At 46.6% G+C, this 2,500-nt stretch overlaps 7 non-coding genes and 2 pseudogenes across 7 annotated transcripts in view; all 9 read right to left on the bottom strand.

Annotated features, from left to right (window-relative positions):
- Positions 1–5, bottom strand: part of LOC138547973 (5S ribosomal RNA) — a 119-nt gene extending 114 nt beyond the window's left edge. Inside the window, exon 1 of the ribosomal RNA XR_011291794.1 lies at positions 1–5. This exon is cut by the window's left edge and continues 114 nt beyond it. This is a non-coding gene — a ribosomal RNA (5S ribosomal RNA).
- A 106-nt stretch (positions 6–111) lies between these two features.
- On the bottom strand, positions 112–230 carry LOC138550877 (5S ribosomal RNA). The gene has a single exon (XR_011294619.1). It is a non-coding gene; the product is annotated as a 5S ribosomal RNA (ribosomal RNA).
- A 106-nt stretch (positions 231–336) lies between these two features.
- Positions 337–455, bottom strand: LOC138539931 (5S ribosomal RNA). The gene has a single exon (XR_011287990.1). It is a non-coding gene; the product is annotated as a 5S ribosomal RNA (ribosomal RNA).
- A 106-nt stretch (positions 456–561) lies between these two features.
- On the bottom strand, positions 562–680 carry LOC138542243 (5S ribosomal RNA). Its single transcript, XR_011290230.1, has one exon. It is a non-coding gene; the product is annotated as a 5S ribosomal RNA (ribosomal RNA).
- A 464-nt stretch (positions 681–1,144) lies between these two features.
- On the bottom strand, positions 1,145–1,253 carry LOC138543536 (5S ribosomal RNA; annotated as a pseudogene).
- Positions 1,254–1,358: 105 nt separating this feature from the next.
- LOC138548716 (5S ribosomal RNA) lies at positions 1,359–1,477 on the bottom strand. Its single transcript, XR_011292507.1, has one exon. It is a non-coding gene; the product is annotated as a 5S ribosomal RNA (ribosomal RNA).
- A 106-nt stretch (positions 1,478–1,583) lies between these two features.
- On the bottom strand, positions 1,584–1,702 carry LOC138541952 (5S ribosomal RNA). The gene has a single exon (XR_011289944.1). It is a non-coding gene; the product is annotated as a 5S ribosomal RNA (ribosomal RNA).
- Positions 1,703–1,808: 106 nt separating this feature from the next.
- Positions 1,809–1,927, bottom strand: LOC138539211 (5S ribosomal RNA). The gene has a single exon (XR_011287286.1). It is a non-coding gene; the product is annotated as a 5S ribosomal RNA (ribosomal RNA).
- Positions 1,928–2,390: 463 nt separating this feature from the next.
- LOC138546432 (5S ribosomal RNA) lies at positions 2,391–2,499 on the bottom strand (annotated as a pseudogene).
- Between the last annotated feature and the right edge of the window lies 1 nt (position 2,500).

The raw sequence follows: 2,500 nt of genomic DNA, 5'->3' as shown, positions 1-2,500 counted from the left end.
TAGGCTCTGGGCCTAGTGAGTTTTGTACTTTTAAGCATCTAGTCAGCTAGACCTTGCAGTTTTGAAAGGCAATTGAGAAATGGCTCACTTCCTGAACTTGGAGCACAAAAAAGCCTACAGCACCTGGTATTCCCAGGCGGTCTCCCATCCAGGTACTAACGAGGCCCGACACTGCTTAGCTTCCGAGATCAGACGAGATCGGGCGCATTCAGTGTGGTGTGGCTGTAGGCTCTGGTTCTTGTGAGTTTTGTACTTTTAAGCATCTAGTCGGCTAGACCTTGCAGTTTTGAAAGGCAATTGAGAAATGGCTCACTTCCTGAACTTGGAGTACAAAAAAGCCTACAGCACCTGGTATTCCCAGGCGGTCTTCCATCCAGGTACTAACTAGGCCCGACACTGCTTAGCTTCTGAGATCAGACGAGATCAGGCACATTCAGTGTGGTGTGGCCGTAGGCTCTGGGCCTAGTGAGTTTTGTACTTTTAAGCATCTAGTCGGCTAGACCTTGCAGTTTTAAAAGGCAATTGAGAAAGGGCTCACTTCCTGAACTTGGAGCACAAAAAAGCCTACAGCACCTGGTATTCCCAGGCGGTCTCCCATCCAGGTACTAACTAGGCCTGACACTGCTTAACTTCAGAGATCAGTCGAGATCGGGTGCATTCAGTGTGGTGTGGCCGTAGGCTCTAGGAATGCTAAGAATATTACTCTTATGCATTTGCATTTAGTAAGCTAAGCCATGCAGCCACTTGCAACATGATACCACGCTCATCGCTCGATCAGGCTCGATCAGGCGAGATATATAAGACTGGTGGGCCCATTCAGGACTCCTATGTCTGGTAGGATAACTTTAATTCATCCATCCTGTGTCTGTTGCAGGGAGGTGGAGAGAACAATCAACACAATAATGGTTTTCTTTCATGCCTCTTGAAGGACTCAATATTCTCTGTACTGCATTACATGTGAAAGTTGATTTATTACCCATGAACACACTACCTGTATGCTAATTCTATGTAAAAAGGTAGCTCCAGCCCTCATGATGTTGTCCAACATTTCCGCTATAAAACGGGATACAATTATTTTGGAAACATACCAAATTTGAAAAATAATTGAGAAGTTGCGCAATTACTAATCATGGAGCACAAAAAAAGCCTACAGCACCTGGTATTCCCAGGCAGTCTCCCATCCAGGTACTAACTAGGCCCGACCCTGCTTAGCTTCCGAGATCGGGCGCATTCAGTGTGGTGTGGCCGTAGGCTCTGGGCCTAGTGAGTTTGTACTTTTAAGCATCTAGTCGGCTAGACCTTGCAGTTTTGAAAGGCAATTGTGAAATGGCTCACTTCCTGAACTTGGAGCACAAAAAAGCCTACAGCACCTGGTATTCCCAGGTGGTCTCCCATCCAGGTACTAACTAGGCCCAACACTGCTTAGCTTCCGAGATCAGACGAGATCGGGCGCATTCAGTGTGGTGTGGCCGTAGGCTCTGGGCCTAGTGAGTTTTGTACTTTTAAGCATCTAGTCGGCTAGACCTTGCAGTTTTGAAAGGCAATTGAGAAATGGCTCACTTCCTGAACTTGGAGTACAAAAAAGCCTACAGCACCTGGTATTCCCAGGCGGTCTCCCATCCAGGTACTAACTAGGCCCGACACTGCTTAGCTTCTGAGATCAGACGAGATCAGGCGCATTCAGTGTGGTGTGGCCGTAGGCTCTGGGCCTAGTGAGTGTTGTACTTTTAAGCATCTAGTCGGCTAGACCTTGCAGTTTTAAAAGGCAATTGAGAAAGGGCTCACTTCCTGAACTTGGAGCACAAAAAAGCCTACAGCACCTGGTATTCCAAGGCGGTCTCCCATCCAGGTACTAACTAGGCCTGACACTGCTTAACTTCCGAGATCAGACGAGATCGGGTGCATTCAGTGAGGTGTGGCCGTAGGCTCTAGGAATGCTAAGAATATTACTCTTATGCATTTGCATTTAGTAAGCTAAGCCATGCAGCCACTTGCAACATGATACCACGCTCATCGCTCGATCAGGCTCGATCAGGCGAGATATATAAGACTGGTGGGCCCATTCAGGACTCCTATGTCTGGTAGGATAACTTTAATTCATCCATCCTGTGTCTGTTGCAGGGAGGTGGAGAGAACAATCAACACAATAATGGTTTTCTTTCATGCCTCTTGAAGGACTCAATATTCTCTGTACTGCATTACATGTGAAAGTCGATTTATTACCCATGAACACACTACCTGTATGCTAATTCTATGTAAAAAGGTAGCTCCAGCCCTCATGATGTTGTCCAACATTTCCGCTATAAAACGGGATACAATTATTTTGGAAACATACCAAATTTGAAAAATAATTGAGAAGTTGCGCAATTACTAATCATGGAGCACAAAAAAGCCTACAGCACCTGGTATTCCCAGGCAGTCTCCCATCCAGGTACTAACTAGGCCTGACCCTGCTTAGCTTCCGAGATCGGGCACATTCAGTGTGGTGTGGCCGTAGGCT

Source organism: Ambystoma mexicanum, unplaced genomic scaffold (assembly GCF_040938575.1).
Source record: "Ambystoma mexicanum isolate Mex_15411 unplaced genomic scaffold, UKY_AmexF1_1 Mex_scaf10, whole genome shotgun sequence".
Lineage (NCBI taxonomy): Eukaryota > Metazoa > Chordata > Amphibia > Caudata > Ambystomatidae > Ambystoma > Ambystoma mexicanum.
This window is presented reverse-complemented; position numbering and strand designations above follow the sequence as displayed.